This window comes from Myxine glutinosa, chromosome 2 (genome assembly GCF_964187855.1).
Source record: "Myxine glutinosa chromosome 2, kmMyxGlut1.1, whole genome shotgun sequence".
Lineage (NCBI taxonomy): Eukaryota > Metazoa > Chordata > Myxini > Myxiniformes > Myxinidae > Myxine > Myxine glutinosa.
Window position 1 is genome coordinate 164,873,452 of NC_136262.1, and position 21,417 is coordinate 164,894,868.

The window sequence follows — 21,417 nt, forward strand, 5'->3', positions numbered from 1 at the left end:
AATGTTTTGGGGTCCCAATGGATGTCATATGGTAGGTTGGAGGTTTCATAAGTTCCTGAATAAAATTATGATTTTGAAATGCGATCGACATGCACCTGCTCCCGAATCTGGAAGTGAAAAGATGACGATGATGGGCTGGCTTGATAATATCTTAATACATACGTGATTCAACATTGTATTTTGTTGTACGAGTATACCCGCAGACTCCGGGAGGGGCAGGAAGGGTCATTCCTCTTCGGGGTATATAGATTACAGTCGATCTATGGGCGGGTCTCAAGAACATTGGGTGTGTGTTCATTTACCAAGTCTCTTGTGAAGAGATCGCCAAGTGGTTTAAGCATTTGAGCAAGCACTCAATTCAAAACCGTTAAGGAACGGCTGGCTTGGCAAGCGCTAGCTAGCTGCTTGGTAAAGGAGCACACCCAGTCTTTCTCTCTTTCAGTTTCGTGTTAAACATCAGGAGCGAGTTTGAAAAGTTTGCTACGAAAAATACCAGGGTAGCGGCAGAAATGGCCATGTTATAGCCCAACTTTTATGGGTTATATAGAGTACAGTAGATCTTCGCTCAGTTCTGTAAGTAAACCTCACTTGAGGGATGTCGGGATTCCTCCAAATTTCTTCATTTGGTGTTATAAAGAGCATTAGCAACTGTTAAAAAGCTAAGCATACATGTTTGTGGTTTATAATATTTTTACTTTCTGTAGAACCCGTTGCTCCCACAGAAACGCCATTATGACTATAAGCTATTTATACACGTTATCACTGCAGGAAAACCGCCTTGGGGAAGTGGGACATTATTAGTGTTAATATTATTTTGTAATAACATTAACAATATACAATTATCATTAATTTTGTTATTAAAAGCGTCTTTGGAAAAACGCCACGATAAATCTTATTTGGACAAACGCCACGATAAAGCTAATTTAACATTGATATACACCTCAACACGCAACCCCATTGACGGCAATGGCGGGGCAAACCCGCTCGGGGGAGAAAACCCCTTTGGGGAGGAGGGGGGGGGGAATGAATGCGCTACAACCTTCATTATGTAACCCTTGGTCATCCTGTCAAGTTTGCTTGAGATTGGATAAGTAACGATGGAATGTATTGGCGTCAAAAACTCATCAGACGGACAGACACAAATGGTGTACAGTATTTTAGTATGATTAATACTATCGTATTAATTTATGATTGTAATGATGCTGTTTTGAATGAAAATACAGATATTGAGTTTAAATATGAATGAGGAAATGACGAGAGGGTTTCTAGTTTCTAACCATGACATTCGCAGATTCACCATATGCAGATTCGCCATTGGCTGGGGATAGAACCATTTAGACGGGTATGTTTTTTGCCCAAGTCTTTCACGAACCTGCTGTCAATGCCTGATGCTCGACTAAAGGTGTAACAACAATGTGGAATTTATTGGTTCATCGTTTAGCATTCACCGTTTCCGCATTGTTTGCTTGCTTTTGGCTTCCCACTCGTTTATAGCACGGGTACCTCACTGCCACTGGTAAATATATAGTACAGTATAGGATAGGATTAACAACTTGTTTCCTCGCTTCTCACCGACCTCGCAACCAATGGTCTTCCAGCCGAGTATTACACACTAATCATTGAATCAGGCCAATCGACGGCGTACTCAAGCTGGGCAACCAATGGGCGTGCCTCATGACGTCACGCGAGGAACTGCATCATAGTCCTCATTCTGCACACCTGCTGCTGTTCGACCTATAAGGTACAGGTATAAGGAATCATGGAGGAATAAGAGCATGACGTGTCTGTTTAATTTTGAACTCAAGAATGATTTCATTCAAGCGTCACAAAAAAATAGACTCTTCCGACTTACATTCTGTTTCCATTTTTGACTTTTAAAGCTGGAGGTAATAATTGTGGCGAGGGACGTAAAGGGCTCGAATACAAAACAGGGCAGGTGTATTCTTTTTTTTGTATACTTAGTCTAGGCTCGTGTAAGAGCTAACACATAGAACATATAATAAAGGGAGCGGGAGACAAGACAGGGAAGCACAACAACAGTAGAGAACAGGGACATCAGTGGAAGGGAGAGGGCTGGGGTGTGGTACACAGGATAAACAAGATGGACACGACAGGGGATTTCCGGAAAGAAAACAGGGAATTTGAAGGAGGTAGATTTGGGGTGGATTAATGGGGATAGAAAAGATCAAGGTTTTGGATGGAAGAAGATAAGAGATGGTGGTGAACAGCTGTTTTAAAGACCTGGAGGGAGGAGTGGGATTGAAGAGAGTGGGGGAGTTTGTTTCAGCGGCGGGAGAAAAGAGGAATGAAAGGGTAAAGGTGAGCAGAGAGTCTTGATTTGGCAGTTTCACCAGAGGAGGGTTGCTGGCAGATCTTGTGCGACCTTTAGGAATATTTGGGGGACAGAGCCCAGATAGAGCTGGGGGAGCAAGGCCGGAGAGGAGTCGGTAGAAGACAGAAAGATGTTAAACTGCCTGATGTGAGAGAGTGAAAGGTCCTCAGAGATAGCTTCATCGCGGGAGATTCCAATGATTCTAAAAGCCTTTGTTTCTACACCGTGAAGATGAGCTAGGTGTGATGCAGGAGCACCAGCCCAGAGGGGAGAGCAGTATTCCATTGAGCTGCGGATGAAAGCCTTGAATGTGGTGAGGAGCTCAAGTGTGCCAAGGAAGGACTTCGCACGACGGAGGATGCCCAGTCGGCGACTGGCTTTGGAGGCCAGATTTGAAATGTGGTTTTCCCAAGAAAGATCATGGCAGATAGTGAGACCCAAAAGCTTGAGCGACAGAACTTCTTGGAGAGGATTGTTGAGAAAGTAGATGGGAGGGTTTTCCAGTCGGTCCTTTCGGAGAGACATAGTGAGAGTGTGAGATTTGTCAGGATCTTGTTTGACCAGTTTGTAATTTATTCAGGTCTGCAGAGATTGAAGAGGCTGCTGCTTGCCGATCTGAGGGTTGAGATATGGGGTGGTATAAGGTGGAGTCGTCATCGTCTGTGCGGACAAACAAACACACAGACAGACAGACAAACAAAGACAGACAAATGAAAAATCACTCAGAGCGACACTTGGCAAAAGAGAACAAAGTAGAATAGCACTCAGTAGAGCATCCTTTTGACCTCACAAATAATTGGTGGTTGAATTATGTGACCTGATATGCAAATCTTCTTCAAATTAAGTTAATCGGATGAAAGTTGTCAATTTTAGAAATTCAGTCTATGTTGATCTCAAAAATAGTTGGTGGTTGGTTTCAGTAAGCTGATATGCAAATCATTTGGTGAAGTTTCGTGAAGATCGGATTAAAATTGTGGCCTGTAGGCAAGCATAAGTGAGCGGACAGACAAATGAAATACTAGAATGGCATTCAGTAGAGAGCATACCTCTGCCAGGTGAACAGTTTACGCTTTGTATCCTAGAGTAGACCAGAAAATCACAATACAAAATCACATTGAATCAAAATCATCCGTCCACAACTGTGAGATATCCTGCTTTGTATCGTTTTTGGCCCTATCTCCCAATGGTGAAGAATCACTTAAAAATTCTAGTAGCCGGATCCGAATCGAGATCTTCACCAAAATTGAATCAATTAGTCCTTGTGAAACACACAACCGGTCCACCAAGTTTCGTCCACAACCTTTTGAGATATCCTGCTATGTATCGATTTTGGCCCAATCTCCCAATGGTGAAGAATCACTTAAAAAAATTCTACTAGCCGGATCCGAATCCGGATCTTCACCAAAATCTGATCATTTCGTCTGTGTCACATACACTACATCTCTGCCAAATTTCGTCCGAATCCGTCCACAACCTTTTGAAAATATTTTGTTCACAAACAAACAAACGGACAGACAGACAGAGGTGAAAACATAACCTCCATCCACCTTTGGTGGCGGAGGTAATCACTCATAGTGACACTTGGCAAAAGTGAACAAAGTCGAATGGCACTCAATAGAGCATCCTTTTGACCCCAAAAATAATTGGTCGTTGAATTCAGTGACCTGATATACAAATAGTCTTCAAATTTTTAGTTAATCGGATGAAAATTGACAATTTTAGAAATTCGGCCTATGTTGACCTCAAAAATATTGGGTGGTTGGTTTCAGTAAGCCGACATGCAAATCCTTTTCAGATTTAAAGTCAATCAGATGAAAATTGAGGATTTTAGAAATTTGAAATGGTTATTGACCTTTGGCCTATGTTGATCTCCAAAATAGTTGGTGGTTGAATTTGGTTTGCTGATATGTAAATCATATTCAAATTTCAAGACAATCGGATGAAAATTTAGGATTTTAGAAATTTGAAAATAGTGGTTGACCTTTGGCCTATGTTGACCTTTTGACCTTTTGACCTCAAAAATATATAGCATTTTGTCGGACCACAAACTATACCATTTGGTGAAGTTTCGTGAAGATCGGTTTAAAATTGTGACCTGTAGGCAAGTATAAGTCAGTGGACAGACAAACAAACACACAAACACACAAACACACAAACACACAAACGGGAGTGATCAACATACTTGCAAAAATTTTTTCTTTGGGCCAAGTAACAAACAAACGGACCTAAATGCAATACCCTCCCCTATGGCGAGGGTAATAAGTTGAGTCATGCAATAGGAATAAGTTGAGTTGAGATGGTTTATGACAAAACTAGGTGTATGAGTTGGGTCGGTGACAAGAACAAGCCAATTCTATTTTGGTGTGAAGATCCAGCCTCAGTGGGATCCAAAATGTAAACTGTTCAGCCTGGCGCAGGTATGATCTCTATTGAGTGACGTAGTTTGGAGCTGTGATTGAGATTTTGGTGCACCGCTCCTTTCCTTTTGGTGCATCTCCAGGCACTGCATGACGTCATTGCCGGGCACCAAATGGGGCCCGGCGATGACGCGCGCTGAAAGGGAATACTCAGTTTTCACTCCGGTTTCTTTTTTTCTTTCTTGTTTGTTTGTTTGTCCGGGCATCCTCTTTAGTTTTTTCAGCCATCCTTTAAGCCTATTTATTGAGAAATTATTTTACTATTATTATTTATTGATTTTAATAATGGAATTAATCAATCAATTATTGTGCACCTCTCCCTCCCATTACCATCTCTGTGTGCTGCACAGTCGCCATAGGCGCTCCAGAAATGCCGCACCTGGAGGATGTTATTTATTTATTTGGCATCGGGGTAGAAAAGGCATTTGGCATGTTCACACAAGGACACGTGTGTGAACAAGCTCGGTGTACTTTGAATGTATCTGTACTTGTTTTCTTTCTTGTTTTCTTGTTTGTTTGTTCGGGCAATATATCAGTCATCCTTTGGCTAGGAAGCTGAAATTTGAGCACAATGTTGAGCACTTGCTTTGGAAAAAACAGTATTTTTTGTTTTTTAATGAATCAATTAATTGATTAGTTATTTAATTATTAGCGATTAAATAAGTACTTATTTATTTCCTTTCTCTTCTGGGCAATATCTCAGGCACCTTTCCAGCTCGGAAGCTGATATTTGGACACAACAATGACCAAGTGATTTGGCTACAAAGGATATTTTTGATTTATTGATTAATCAAATCAATCCATTATTTTCTTAATTGATTAATCAATTAATCGATTAATTTATTATGTTTTTTAAATAAATTTTATTAATCTTTAAAAAGTTACAGCTTCAGATGAAACACCGGTGGTTTAGGTATGCTATTAGCCAATTGATTAAGAAATTAATTATTTTACGATTATCATTTATTTAATTAAGCAATTAATCAATTATTGTACATCTCTCCCTCCCGATACTGTCTCTATGTGCTACATGGTGGCATTGCAGGGCGCCATAGGCGCCCTGGCAATGTCGTACGCTGGAGGGTATGATATTAATTTGGTATGGGGGTGGTGTACTTTGAATGTATCTGTTATTTAATATTTCCGCCACCAAAGGTGGATGAAGGTTATGTTTTCACCCCTGTCTGTCCGTTTGTCCATTTGTTTGTAAACAAGATATCTCAACATGTTATGGACGGGTTTGGACGAAACTTTGTGGACAGGTTGGGTGTGTGACAATGAAGAATCGATTCGATTTTGGTGAATATCTGAATATGGATTCGAATATGATAATTATATAATTTTTGAAGTGATTCTTCACCATCGAGAGATATGGCCAAAAACGATACATAGCCGGATATCTCAAGAATTATGGACGGATTTGGACGAAACTTGGTGGACAGGTTGTGTGTGTGAAAAGGAAGAAACGATCCAATTTTGGTGAAGATTCGGATCCGGATCCGGCTAGTATAATTTTAAAGTGATTCTTCACTATTGAGTGATATGGTCAACCTGGCGGAGGTTTGCTCTCTACTGAGTGCCGTTCTCGTTATCTTTTGTATCAGCTGAATTTGCGGTTAGGGTGCCGGCTTGGGATACTTGGATCCTGGGTTCGAATCCCGGGTGGTCGCTAAATTAACGCCAGTAGGGTTGACTCGGCAAATTGAGAACCAGCTCACTGGTAATTCCCTGTGTGTTGAAAGAGGCGACTAACAGGGTTGGTGGCAGGAAGGGCATCCGGCCGTAAAACATTGCTTCAAAAAAGGGGACCACGGTGCTCAAAAAAGGCCAACCCCCACTCTGCGGGGAAAAAATTGCCTCTAAAGGTGGTTCTATCAGCTGCATTTTACATATATGCCAGTTTTAAACTAACATTTTCAATGCATTTTCAAATAAGGAAATGATCTTTAAATGTGATCTCATTTTCCACAGGTGACAAAATGTCTCGAGAATACTACAAGGAAAACAAATCATGGAGAGTGAAAATATTTCCTGCCCGAAGCTGCACATGGGGTTTGACAAGGGAGATCTACAAGATTGGATGCTTCTGTTTTCAACATTGACCGAATGGCCCTCCAGCATTTTATTACAAAATGCATTGAGACCCATCAACCTCATGGGAACATGCTATTTGGTTGCAAAAACTTGGCATTAAAAAAAAAAAAAAAAAAAAATAGACAGTCACGTAAAAAAGTAAGTACACCCCATGTAAAGTTTTGACTTTTTCAACATATTTCAACATACAGCTATTTGATCTTCATTTCAACAATATTGATAGATAAGGGTGATATAATATAACAAATATCATGAAACATTTACATTTTGTAGTCCATTGTATAATTAAAACAAACATAAATGCAAATTTCGCATGTGGAACAAGTCAGTACACCCCTACATTTATCACTACTTCAAATACCTCAAATTAGAATCAGGTGCACCAGCTCAGGTGCAAATGATTAGAACATCGTTAGAGAGGATCTTGGAGGAACCTGTCTTATTTAAAACTCAGACATTTAGTTTGGTTTGCTCTTTGTTGTTGAAGTGTGCAGCGTCACCATGCCTAGATCAAAAGAGCGCTCTGAGGCCTTCAGAAAGAAGGTTATAGATGCCTACGAGTCTGGGAAGGGATTTAAAAAGATATCCAAACAATTTGAAATCAATCATTCGACTGTCTGGAAGATCATCTACAAGTGGAGAAGATTCCAAACAACTGCCAACTTGTTCAGGCCAGGCCGCCCCAACAAGTTAAGCCGAGAGCAGACCGCAAGATGCTGAAATAAGTCTCTAAGAACCCCCAGAATGTCATCATGGGACCTACAGGTAGCTCTTGCCACTGTTGATGTCAAAGTGCACCAGTCTACCATTAGAAAGTGGCTGCACAAATTTGATCTACATGGGAGGTGTGCCAGGAGGAAACCTTTGCTGTCCAGAAAGAACATCAGGGCAAGACTAAAGTTTGCCAATGAACACCTCGGCAAAGACCAGCACTTTTGGAACAATGTGCTCTGGACAAGATGAGTCAAAGGTGGAGCTATTTGGCCACAGTACCAGAAGACATGTTTGGTGAAAACCAAAGACAGCATTTGACCACAAGCAGCTGATACCAACTGTAAAGCATGGTGGTGGAAATATTACGGTTTGGGGCAGCTTTGCTGCATCAGGGCCTGGGCAGCTCACCATTATAGAATCCACTATGAATTCTTCTTTGTACCATAGGGTGCTTGAGGATAATGTGAGGCCATCTGTCGGGAAGTTGAAGCTCAACCGAAGGTGGACCTTGCAACATGACAATGACCATAAACATACCAGTAAATCCACCAAGGAGTGGCTGAAAAGAAAGAAATAGAGGGTTCTGGAATGGCCAAGTCAAACCCCGGATCTACATCCCATCGAGATGTTGTGGGGGGATTTGAAACGAGCTGTGCATGCAAGAAACCCCTCAAACATCGCACAGCTGAAAGAATTCTGCATGGAGGAGTGGGCAAAAATTTCTCCCAGTCGATGTCAGAGACTGGTAGACAGTTATAAGAAACGCCTAATTGAGGTTGTTTCTGCCAAAGGGGGCAATACCACCTATTAGAGCCAAGGGTGTACTTACTTTTTCCACATGCGAAATTTACATTTATGTTTATTTAAATTATACAATGGACAACAAAATGTAAATGTTTCATGATATTTGTTGTATTATATCACCTTTATCTATCAATATTGTTGAAATGAAGATCAAATAGCTGTATGTTGAAATATGTTGAAAAAGTCAAAACTTTATATGGGGTGTACTTACTTTTTCACGTGACTGTATATGCTGAACAAATGGAAAATGAAATAAACACATGAAAGAACCCGCTGATCAATTATTCCATGCACTATCGTCAATAGTGCCCTGAACTCGCCTTCCAATTTGCAGTTTTAAACGACATTAATGTTCCCCCAAAAAATTAATGTCTCATTATTTCTTATTTAAGTTGCAAAGAAAGAGAAATAGGCCATGGCTCAACTTACCTACATGGCTCAATTTATCGAAGACAAACGACCACATAGGGTCAGAATATTGGGCCACTTGACAACATTTTTCTGGTGGCACCATCCAAATATTTAGGCACTATCCAAAAACCAAGAGTTATTCCACAAATCTTTTAGGAACCCACCATCCAAAAACCAAAAGTAATTCAGCAAATGGTTTAAAAACCCCACCATCCAAAAACCAAAAGTAATCCAGCGAATGTTTTAAAAACCCACCATCCAAAAACCAAAAATAATCCAGCGAATGTTTTATAAAGCCACCATCGAAAAACCAAAAGTAATTCAGCGATTGTTAAAAAAACTCTATCAAAACACCAAAAGTTATTCAGCGAATGTTGAACAAACCCACCATCCAAAAACCAAAAATTATTCAGCGAATGTTTTATAAACCCGTGATTGAAAAACCAAAAGTAATTCAGTGAATGTTTTATAAACCCACTGTCCAAAAACCAAAAAATAATCCAGTGAATGTTTTATAAACCCACCATTCAAAAACCAAAAATAATTCAGCGAATGTTTTATAAACCCACCATCCAAAAACCAAAAAATTATCCAGCGAATGTTTTATAAACCCCCCATCCAAAAACCAAAAGTAATCCAGCGAATGTTATATAAACCCACCATCCAAAAACCAAAAAACAATCCAGCGAATGTTTTATAAACCCACCATCCAAAAACCAAAAATAATCCAGTGAATGTTTTATAAACCCACCATCCAAAAACCAAAAGTAATCCAGAGAATGTTATGTAAACCGACCATCCAAAAACCAAAAATAATCTAGCGAATGTTTTATAAATCCACCATCGAAAAACCAAAAGTAATTCAGCAAATGCTTTATAAACCAACCATCCAAAAACCAAAAAACAATCCAGCGAATGTTTTATGAACCCATCATCCAAAAACCAAAAATAATCCAGCGAATGTTTTATAAAGCCACCATCGAAAAACCAAAAGTAATTCAGCGATTGGTTAAAAAAAACTCACGATCAAAACACCAAAAGTTATTCAGCGAATGTTGAACAAACCCACCATCCAAAAATCAAAAATTATTCAGTGAATGTTTTAAAAACCCACGATTGAAAAACCAAAAAGTAACTCAGTGAATGTTTTATAAACCCACGATCCAAAAACCAAAAAAGAAATCCAGTGAATGTTTTATAAACCCACCATTCAAAAACTAAAAATAATTCAGTGAATGTTTTTTAAACACACCATCCAAAAACCAAAAAATTATCCAGCGAATGTTTTATAAACCCACCATCCAAAAACCAAAAGTAATCCAGCAAATGTTATATAAACCCACCATCCAAAAACCAAAAAACAATCCAGCGAATGTTTTGTAAACCCACCATCCAAAAACCAAAAATAATCCAGCGAATGTTTTATAAACCCAACATCCAAAAACCAAAAAGTAACTCAGCGAATGTTTTATAAACCCACCATCCAAAAACCAAAAGTAATCCTTAATGTTATATAAACCCACCATCCAAAAACCAAAAATAATCTTGCGAATGTTTTATAAACCCACCATCCAAAAACCAAAAGTAATTCAGCGGTTGGTAAAAAAAACTCACGAGCAAAACACCAAAAGTTATTCAGCGAATGTTGAACAAACCCACCATCCAAAAACCAAAAAATAATCCAGTAAATGTTTTATAAACCCGCGATTGAAAAACCAAAAAGTAACTCAGTGAATGTTTTATAAACCCACCATCCAAAAACCCAAAAACAATCCAGTGAATGTTTTATAAACCCACCATCCAAAAACCAAAAATAATCCAGCGAATGTTTTATAAAGCCACCATCGAAAAACCAAAAGTAATTCAGCGATTGGTAAAAAAAACTCACGATCAAAACACCAAAAGTTATTCAGCGAATGTTGAACAAACCCACCATCCAAAAACCAAAAATTATTCAGTGAATGTTTTATAAACCCGCGATTGAAAAACCAAAAAGTAACTCAGTGAATGTTTAATAAACCCACTATCCAAAAACCAAAAAATAATCCAGTGAATGTTTTATAAACCCACCATTCAATAACCAAGAATAATTCAGTGAATGTTTTATAAACCCACCATCCAAAAACCAAAAAATTAGCCAGCGAATGTTTTATAACCCCACCATCCAAAAACCAAAAGTAATCCAGCGAATGTTTTATAAACCCGCGATTGAAAAACCAAAAAGTAACTCAGTGAATGTTTTATAAACCCACGATCCAAAAACCCAAAAATAATCCAGTGAATGTTTTATAAACCCACCATTCAAAAACTAAAAATAATTCAGCGAATGTTTTATAAACACACCATCCAAAAACCAAAAAATTATCCAGCGAATGTTTTATAAACCCACCATCTAAAAACCAAAAGTAATCCAGCAAATGTTTTATAAACCCAACATCAAAAAACCAAAAAGTGACTCAGCGAATGTTATATAAACCCACCATCCAAAAACCAAATGTAATCCTTTATGTTATATAAACCCACCATCCAAAAACCCAAAATAATCTTGCGAATGTTTTATAAACCCACCATCGAAAAACCAAAAGTAATTCAGTGATTGGTAAAAAAAACTCACGATCAAAACACCAAAAGTTATTCAGCGAATGTTGAACAAACCCACCATCCAAAAACCAAAAATTATTCAGTGAATGTTTTATAAACCCACGATTGAAAAACCAAAAAGTAACTCAGTGAATGTTTTATAAACCCACTATCCAAAAACCAAAAAAGATTCCAGTGAATGTTTTATAAACCCACCATTCAAAAACCAAAAATAATTCAGCGAATGTTTTATAAACCCACCATCCAAAAACCAAAAAATAATCTTGCGAATGTTTTATAAACCCACCATCGAAAAACCAAAAGTAATTCAGCGATTGGTAAAAAAAACTCATGATCAAAACACCAAAAGTTATTCAGCGAATGTTGAACAAACCCACCATTCAAAAACCAAAAATTATACAGCGAATGTTTTATAAACCCGTGATTGAAAAACCAAAAGTAATTCAGTGAATGTTTTGTAAACCCACCATCCAAAAACCAAAAAATAATCCAGTAAATCTTTTATAAACCCGCGATTGAAAAACCAAAAAGTAACTCAGTGAATGTTTTATAAACCCACTATCCAAAAACCAAAAAATAATCCAGCGAATGTTTTATAAACCCACCATCCAAAAACCAAAAATAATTCAGCAAATGTTTTATAAACCCACCATCGAAAAACGAAAAGTAATTCAGCGATTGGTAAAAAAAACTTACGATCAAAACACCAAAAGTTATTCAGCGAATGTTGAACAAACCCACCATTCAAAAACCAAAAATTATACAGCGAATGTTTTATAAACCCGTGATTGAAAAACCAAAAGTAATTCAGTGATTTTTTTGTAAACCCACCATCCAAAAACCAAAAAATAATCCAGTAAATGTTTTATAAACCCACCATCCAAAAACAAAAACATAATCCAGCAAATGTTTTTATAAACCCACCTTCAAAAAAACAAAAAGTAACTCAGCGAATATTTTATAAACCCACCATCCAAAATCCAAAAGTAATTCAACAAATATTTTATTACAAATGCATGGACCAATAGTTGCACTTTCATTTTCGACCCTTCACTTTATCTGTACACACTTTGTTTTACTCTGAATATCCGGGATGTGAAAATTGGCTCCTCCGACCTCACTCGACCTTGCTGAGAAATTGCCATCGATGTATAGTCCAATGGTGAACCCGGTGTGTTCCCCGGTTTGGAATAGGTACACCGTATCCCTGCGTGTCGTAAGAGGCGACTAAAAGGGTTGGCGTCAGGAAGGGCATCCGGCCATAAAAACATTGCCTTAAAAAGAGAACCATGACAATTACAACTACATATGGGCAGGGTACAGCCCGAAGTACCCCGTGGGGGATCCCACTCCCTCTCGTCAAAACTCAAGGTGGGGAACCCGATCGAAGCAAGGGTGGAAATCACTCCATTTATGACGACGTAACGTCTGATGCCCGACGTGGAGATCGGTTTCTGAGGTTTGGGACATGGAATGTAGGGACAATGACAGGGAGATCAGAAGAAGTGGTGGAAGTATTGGTCAGAAGAAGAGTGGACATATGTGGTGTGCAAGAGACGAGATGGAAGGGAAGTGGTGTGAGAATGGTGAAGGGTAGGCAGGGACAGAAATACAAGTTTCTGCGGCAAGGGTGCCCGGAGGGCGTGAATGGTGTTGGTGTCCTGTTTTCTGAGGAGTTTGTAGACAGTGTGGTGAGTGTGACGAGAGTGAGTGACAGGTTGATGATGGTGAAAATGATGATTGGAAAGCTCTGGTGAACGTCATCTCGGGATATGCTCCGCAGGTTGGTCGGAGCGATGAAGAGAAGGACAATTTCTGGTGTGCGATAGAGAAGCTGATGGAAAAAGTGAAAGATGAGGAAGTTGTTGTGGTAGGAGGAGACCTAAATGGACATGTGGGAAGGAGTATGGACGGTTTTGAGGGAGTTCATGGGGGTTACAGATATGGTGTGAGAAATGAAGAAGGTGAAAGGATTTTGGAGTTTGTTGATGGAGCTGATTTGTTGATTCGTAATACTCAGTTCCAGAAAGAGGATAATAAGCTTGTTACAATGTTACATACACGTCAGGTGGGTCGACGACAACCGTTGACAACCTGATGGTGTGTCGGCGAGATAGGGGCACCTCCGGGACACAAAGGTGATCCCGGGGGAAGAGGCTGTTTCACAGCACCACTTGGTTGTCTGCGACATAAGGGTGAAAGGTGCGAGGAGAGCTCGGCGGGTGAAGTACCAACCGAGAATGAAGGTGTGGAGGTTGAAAGAGGTGACAGTAAGGGAGGCATTAAAAGAGAGGTTGTGTAGGGTAGAAGATGATGTAGTTGAGCTTGAAAGTGGTTGGATGTCAATGAAGGATAGTCTGTTGGGAGCCATTGGTGAGGTAAGTGGATGGACAAAAGGACCACCGAGGCACTTGGAAACATGGTGGTGGGATGATGAAGTTGGAAAGAGGATTGACGAGAAGAGGAAGAAGTTCAAGGAGTGGCAGAAGGCGAAGGGTACGGGGGCAGAAAAGGCAGAACATGAAAGTTATAAGGCAGCCAAGAAGGCTGCAAAGAAAGAGGCAGCAAAGGCGCAGGAGGCATGGAGGAAAAAGTTCGGAGAACGCTTGGATTTGGAAGAGGGTCAGAGAGCAGTATTCAGGATTGCAAAGCAGATAGCGAAAGAGAGGTGTGATGTGATGGGGGTGAGTTGCTTGAACGATGAAGTGGGACAAATCGTTGTGGACCTGGATGGAATTAAAGGAAGATGGAAGAGATATATGGAAATGCTGTCGAATGCAGAGAATGAATGGGACGGCAACATCGAGAGTCACCCAGTTTTAGGACCGGCAGAGAAGATAACTGAGAAGGAAGTTGAAGAAGCGATAAAAGCAATGAAGAGCAGAAAAGCGGGAGGGCCGACGGGAGTTGTGGGAGATATGTTGAAGGCAGCGGGAAGTTGGGGTGTGAAGAGAATGACAGAGATCTGTAATCTGGTGGTGAAAGAAGGCCGCATTCCAGTGGATTGGGAACTGAGTACCCTCGTCCCTCTATAAAAGGGGAAAGGTGACCCTCTGGACTGTGGCTCATATCGAGCGATAAACTTATTGGAGCATGGAATGAAGGTATTGGAAAGGGTGTTGGAGAGGAGGATAAGGAAGAAAGTGAAGATCGACGGAATGCAGTTTGGATTTATGCCAGGAAGAGGAACGACGGACATGCTTTTTATTGTAAGGCAGTTGCAGGAGAAGTACATGGAGCAGAGGAAGTTATTTCTTGGGTTTGTTGATCTGGAGAAAGCATGCGATAGGGTTCCATGCGAAGTAGTGACATGGGCATTGAGGAAGTTAGGAGTGGAGGAATGGTTGATCAGAGTAGTGATGGCAATGTACGAGAGAGCACACACAGCTGTAAGGACGAAGGACGGGAACAGTGGTGAGTTTGAAGTGAAGGTGGGAGTGCATCAGGGGTCGATACTAAGTCCACTACTATTTGTAGCTGTGATGGATGTGCTGGCTCGGAATGTAAAGGAAGGTTTAGTGTGGGAGTTGTTGTATGCAGATGATCCGGTGTTGATTGCGGAAAGTATGGATGGACTGAAGGAAAAGATGAACAAGTGGAAGGAATGTATGGAGACAAAAGGTCTGAAGGTGAATATCGGAAAAACAAAGGTGATGGCAAGTGGTAAAGCATGTGGTGAGGTGGAAAGAACTGGGAAGTGGCCGTGTGCTTTGTGCAGGAAGGGTGTCGGAGTGAACGCCATTCAATGTACAATGTGCGCTGAGTTGGTTCATCAAAAATGTAGTGGTCTGAGAGGGTCATTAACCAGTGTGGCAGCTACATTCAAATGTAAGGTGTGCACAGAGGGAGCTGCAGATGGCGGAAATGTCGAGTTGGATCGTGGAGACGGTGTGAAGGTGGAAGGTGTGAAAACATTTTGCTACCTCGGAGACATGCTGAATGGAGAAGGTGGAACAGACTCGGCAATGGTTGCTCGAGTGAGATGTGCATGGAAAAGGTTTCGGGAATTGAGTGGCGTGCTGATGAGGAGGGGAGTGTCGTTGAAGCTGAAGGGAAAGGTGTATGCTGCATGTGTGAGAAGTGTTATGATTTATGGGAGCGAGACATGGGTCATGAATGGAGAGCAGCAACGAAGGCTGGAAAGGGTGGAAATGCGAATGGTTCGGTGGATGCGTGGAGTATCGTTGAGAGAGAGGAAGACAAATGATGAATTGTGAAAGATGATGGGAATAGAGCCAGTGATGGATGCTGTGAAGAGAAACAGTTTGAAATGGTTTGGTCATGTGTTGAGGAAGGATGAAAGTGACTGGTTGAGAAGAGTGATGGAAATGAATGTAGAAGGAAGTAGAGGACGGGGAAGACCGAGAAAGACTTGGCTAAAGATGGTGGAAGAAGAAATGCGGGCAAGGGGGTTAACAAGGGGAGATGCAGAAAATCGGGTAAAATGGAGAAGATTGTCATGGGGACCGCAAGGCTAACCCCCGCTCTTGCAGGGAAAATGGCCTTAAAATGTCTGTTGTTGTTGTTGTTGTATGTGTAGTCCAATGGTGAGCAATCCCTTTTTCAAGTCTAAGCAGAGAAGAGCACAAATCAGTTGGGGAGGATGTAAAGCATAAAACGAGAAAACTTATAAGCAGTATATAAAATGTCAATTACAGAATTTAATGAGGAAAATATCGTTTTACATCCACCCTCCCTATCCCAAGAGCTGTCTACCTTTCCACTCATAATGACAAACCTGAGTTTTCAGCTGCCTCGATTTTCACCAATATGAATGCAGGGCTCTGCAATTCTGGAGATGATGGACAGGTGCAGCAATGCATCAGCCTTTTTATATATACAGGTGAAACAGGGGCGAAAAGTGATTGAAGATTGAAGGAGAGGGAGGGGAACAAGTAGGATGGGAAGGAGGAGGAGAGGGAGGAGGAGTAGGAGGAGGTGGAAGGAGAGGGGGAGGAATAAGAAGAGGAGGAGGCAGAGGAGACAGTGGAAGAGGAGTAGGAGGGGAAGGTGGATTAGGAAAGAAGGAAGAAGAAAGAGGGAAAGGAGGAGGATTAGTGGGAGGAGAAGGAGTTGGGCAGGAGGAGAAGGCGGAGGGGGAAGAGGGGAGAATGAGGAGGAGGGGGAGAAGGGGGAGGGGGAAGAGGGAAGGAGGAGGAGGAGGAGGGGGAGAAGGAGGATGACACATGTGTGAACAAGCTGGATACAATTCGCTCAAACACAGCTGGCAGAGGAAGGCAAAACTGGTGATAAAACAAAAACTAAAAAAGAAGTTGAGAGAGGGGGGAAAACGCAAGTTGGAAAGGAAGGTGTGGGTTCAGGAAGGGTTAATGAGGGTATACAAGATCATAAGTAAGGATGTGAGATGACCTGAACTCATGGTGACCAGTCATATTGAAGTCCTAGAAAGAAGAATGGGATTGAACAGAAAAGGGAAGTTGGTTCCACAGGTGAAAGAAAAGAGGAACAAATGAGTGGAGGTGAGCAGTGAGCCTGGATTTTGGGATTTTCACCAGAAGGGGGTTACTAGCAGACCACATAAACCCTGCAGAAATCGGGGGCATGGGGCGGGAGAGGGAGGGGACAAGAGAGGAACCCGGACACGGGCGGGGGGGGGGGGGGGGGAGGGGGGGAGGGGATAAGAGAGACTTTATCCCAATCGTCTCTGCCATGAGACATCACCATGCAGATTTAAATATCACGCAATAATTAATGCAGACAAAAGCAGCGTCCAGGAAAGTACACCCGGGTTCATCATGGTGTTTTTTGAAATCCTTAAATCGATATACGTATGTGTAATATGCTTGTTTGAAGTCATCATGCTGCTGCGTTGTTGTTTCTTTCATTACTGACTACAGAGGAACCACTCATGTCATGTGGTTACAATTATTACATTGCCTACAATGGCTGCTTGCACTTCGTTTGATGTGGGCACTTTTCAATGAAAGCCATTTTGATTGATTAACAAGTACAAATTGTGTTTATCCTTAAGCTAAAGTAGAGTCTAATGACCATTGAAGATGATTTATATGTTTCTGGTAAGAAAAGCTTGAACAGTGTATGTATGTAATCCATCACCTTTATTAATCACAAATGTATCAATCGTGCCAGTGATTTGTTGTATTAAGAATGTCCGTATGAGTCTTCCAAGACATTTTCCTGCTCACATTTATAAACTGCTTGTTATATAGCGAGGTGCCCGATCAATCGAGGGAAAGTATGGGGTTGGTTAGAACAAGGGCCATTTGTAAAAATGGATGTCACCCTTCATGTCAGTAAATCGACTCGAGTCGGCGGTTTTATGGTGGATTGTGCACAAGCTACTTTCGCTGAAATGTAATGACTGCTGGATTCCCTATACGATGCATTACTAGACACTCAGGTAGAGTAGACGCGCTGTCACCGTTTTTCAGTTTTTTTTTTTGTGATAGATTTTAAATTTCATTTTATTTCATCTGAAGCTCATCTGGTCTCAGAATCCAGCTCATCTGGTCTCAGAATCCAGCTCATCTAGTCTCAGAATCCAGCTCATCTGGTCTCAGAATCCAGCTCATCTGGTCTCAGAATCCAGCTCATCTGGTCTCAGAATCCAACTCATCTGGTCTCAGAATCCAGCTCATCTGGTCTCAGAATCCAGCTCATCTGGTCTCAGAATCCAGCTCATCTGGTCTCAGAATCCAGCTCATCTGGTCTCAGAATCCAGCTCATCTGGTCTCAGAATCCAGCTCATCTGGTCTCAGAATTCAGCTCATCTGGTCTCAGAATCCAGCTCATCTGGTCTCAGAATCCAGCTCATCTGGTCTCAGAATTCAGCTCATCTGGTCTCAGAATCCAGCTCATCTGGTCTCAGAATCCAGCTCATCTGGTCTAAGAATCCAGCTCATCTGGTCTCAGAATCCAGCTCATCTGGTCTCAGAATCCAGCTCATCTGTGCACTTGGCTCTAAGCTACCTCGCCTGGGTTTGAATGTCACCCTGGCGTTTCGTATGCAGGGGACACGTCAACGTGTGCGCCATCTATGGGAATGGTGTTGAGCCAGAGGACCAGTCTGCCAGCACCAGGCATTGGTGGGGAAGCCTCGGAATTTGGAGATTCATTCAGTGAGCAACAGGGTCCAAGGTGCAGAGTGGGTGAGTTAGATAATCTGTGTGGATAGAGATTGCAAGAAAAGTAAGATACCGGTACAGTACTTCTTGGATGCTTTTATAGGACTTCTGGTGTGAGGAAACAGCAGGAAAGATGGATATGTCAATAATTCAGAAAAGCGCATGTGATAACTCGTAGACTACGGATTTTTATGTTAAGAAAATAGGCCTTTTATGTTTTGAAAAGCGGAATTTTTTTTTTTTTATGTGAAAAAATCCCGAAATATTTTTTTCCCCCGTTTTATTCATTTTTTATTATTACCAAGTTTTTCAGAAATCAGTCAAAAAAAGAACAAAAAATGGTAAGCTTTTTCCTGCACAACATTAAGCATTCTGGGCTAGTAAACAGGTAAAAAATGACGTTCAGGTACCTTTATTGCAACCGCATTGTTTGATAAGTAGAGGACTAGAAGAAATTGACAAGACCCTTTTAGGAACGGTTAAAGTAGGTGTTTGAAATCATTATCTTGGTAATGTTCTCCTTGGTGAGGCGGTATCGGCGGTCGGTGAGGACGTTTCTGTAGACGGAGAAGGACCTTTCCACGTCGACGCTGACGATGGGGCAGTACCTCAAGAGGGGGATGTCAGCAAGCTTGACTCCAGCCGGCACACCAACCTCAGATCCGTGCTGATCTCCATCCAGGATCAAAGCCACTGTCCTCAGCACACCAATGTCGGGATTGCGCTGCAGCACCGCCTTGAACTTGGTGAGCAGGATCTCCTTACGGCAGCCTCGGATCTTTTCGAGCTCCTCCTTGGCCTGATCAAGGAGCTGGAAGGCCTTGGCCAGCTCCATGCCGGCCTCCTCCAGCTGCTTAAGGATCTTCGGGATGAACGACACGTGGGCATTTAAGAAGACCAAACTGAGCTTGATGTCCGCCTTTCCGAACAGGTCCTTGGCACTCCGGATTGCCATCGCGTCGTCATCGTTCAGCTGGTCCACAATGTCCTTGACGGCCTCGAAGTGCTCGGCGTAAAACACCGCGGCGTCGATCCACGTCCCCCACCGAGTCAGAATGGGCTCCGGGGGGAGAGAAAGATTGGGCTGCTGCTCCTTCCAAAAGACAACACGCGACGGGGCTTTGACGAACACCTTCTTCGTCGTGGCAATCAGGTCGTTGACGTCCTTGAACATTTCTCGGACTGTCTCGCAGACACGGTGGAGCGCGTGGGCAACGCAAGTCACATGCAGCAAGTCCGGGAAGAGTTCCTTCAGGGCATGGCCGGCCTTGATCATATAGGCCGCGGCGTCGCTGACGAGGACCTTGAGGCACTCCGGCTTGAAATCAGGCCAAAGATAGCGCAGCGTGTCATTGACTGCACGCACGATCTCCCCGGAGTTGGTCTTCTCCAGAAACATGCACTGGACGAGGTGGGGACGAAAGTACCCCTCCTTGGACAAGCGTCCCGCGATGATGTTGGCCACATATCGACCTGCCGAATCGGTCGTCTCGTCGACGGACAGCCAGATGGGCTGCTGTCCGAGGTCGGCACGGAACCCCGCCAAGGCCTCGTCGTAGCACTTGTCGAGGTAGTGCTTTCGAATCCAGCTTTCATCGGGGATCTGGAGAGTGATGTGCTTCTCCAGGAACGACCGGAGGGCAGGGTTTTCCAATTTCGACCATGGGATGCCAGCGGCCAGCATGGCCTGGCACAGCTCCTGAGCCACGACGTCGCACTTGTGCCTCTTTCCGCCACCAAAGTCCTCCATGGTGGCTTGCGTGACCGTCCTCTTCTTCTTCAAGGCCAAATTGCTCTTGTGGCGGTCTCCTCGGACATGTTGGGCCAGCTCAGACTTCTGCTTCGCCCGGAAAGTCTTTTCACAAGCTCGACAGAAAGCCGTGTCGCTCGACACGTACTTGAAGGTGGCCCCATCGCCGCCAGCGTTGAATTCCTTCAGCCACTTGTCACGAAGAGCAGCACTCATCTTGAAAGGAGACTTGTTCACACTTTGTGTACACTCTCTCACTGTAGTACACCGCCTCACTGCTGTACACGCTGGGGATGCAACGCACGCAAGTGGACGCAACGTTTTGTTTTTGAGATCGATCGCAGTTAAAAATTTCGATCGCAGTTAAAAATTTCGATCGCAGTTTAAAATTTCGAAAAATTCCCTAATTTTTTTTAGCGTTGCCAGACATTTTCGACCAAACAGGGCATTTTATTTTATTTTTCCCGAAAAAGGGCGAAATTCTTTTTTTCTCCGAAAATAGCAAAATAATTTTTTTGCACGCAAAAAAGCCGTTTTATGTGAAAAAATAAAAAATATTTTTTCACATAAAAATCCGATGTGCAGTGATAAGGGAAGATTATTGATTATGGGGGATTTTAACGTGCCTGGGATAAATTGGGTCCAGGAACAGGGAAAAGGCAGAGTAGATGACGATTTCCTAGATCTAGTCCATAATCACTTTTTAACCCATTTTGTACAAAAGCCCATGAGGAGAACCTCTTTTTGGGTAACGGTCCTAATATGGCGGAGGGGGTAGAGGTGGGCAGAAGGTACCACTATGTAGTAACCGCAACTCTTGTCGAGATATGAAGTTCGGGTGGTGGTGTAAGGCTATTGGATTTTAGAAGGGAAAACTTTGAGGGCCATTTGGTACCTTCTGCCCACCTCTACCCTCAGATCTCAGAATCGACCTCAGATCCTCAGATCTCAGATCTCAAAAAGGTGATTTTGGAGCTTTAGATTGGGTAAAATTAATGAGTGGGTGGCCTGCATCGGAGCAATGGGTAACCTTCAAGGTGCAAATGTGTACGGTGCAGGATAGATACATTCCAGTAAAGGTAGAGGCAAATGAGAAACAGGGTGGTTGAGTAGGGAGGTACGCATTACAATTGAAGGTAAACAAAAAGCATTAATTCAATAAAAAACAAAAAGACTAGAATCCAACTC